Genomic DNA, 733 nt, shown 5'->3' on the forward strand with positions numbered 1-733 from the left:
TTGTTCTGTTGTTCTACTCACGCGAGTCTATAGTAACGCGGCGTCGGTGTCCGCCGACAGCGATCCTCACGCGGAATCCTCAAACGAAACCTCTTTGATGTTTTTAATCATACTGTGTTAGTCGTCGTATAAGGATCCATCTTATCGTCTAGACCTTTCCGAATACCTTCCTCCTTTCCTTTTATTTTTCTCTTACCTAAAAGTCTCAGCGATTAAACAAACGATCTAAGTCTAGACGATCAAAGAGGCATCGCGTATTTGTTTCATCTTTTTTCTTCTTTTCTTTCCATTTTCTATATTTTCGCGTTCGTGCAAGCATGGCGCGTACGACTAGAAGATTACTAATCGCGCGCGGCGACATCGCCATTCGCGAAGTTATTTCGTGAGAAGAAAGGAAAAGCGCAATTGTGCGCGCGTATATGATGGATGATGTGTTGTATCATAGTATGCTTGCGAGAGAACTGAGGAGAAAGAGATAGACAGAAGCCTGTACGATATAGTTATATAGCTGTATCGTATGAGTCAGTAATTCAAGACAAATACAAACACAGAATTTGGCTTTTCTGCTTGAATGTGTGTGTATGTGTGTGTGTGTGTGTGTGTGTGTGTGTGTGTGTGTGTGTGTGTGTGTGTGTGTGTGTGTGTGTGTGTCGTGTCGTCGTCGTCGTCGTCGTCGTCGTCGTCGTCGTCGTCGTCGTCGTCGTCGTCGTCGTGTCGTGTCGTGTCGTGTCGT

Source organism: Atta cephalotes (assembly GCF_000143395.1).
Source record: "Atta cephalotes unplaced genomic scaffold scaffold00059, whole genome shotgun sequence".
In the NCBI taxonomy this organism is placed as follows: domain Eukaryota; kingdom Metazoa; phylum Arthropoda; class Insecta; order Hymenoptera; family Formicidae; genus Atta; species Atta cephalotes.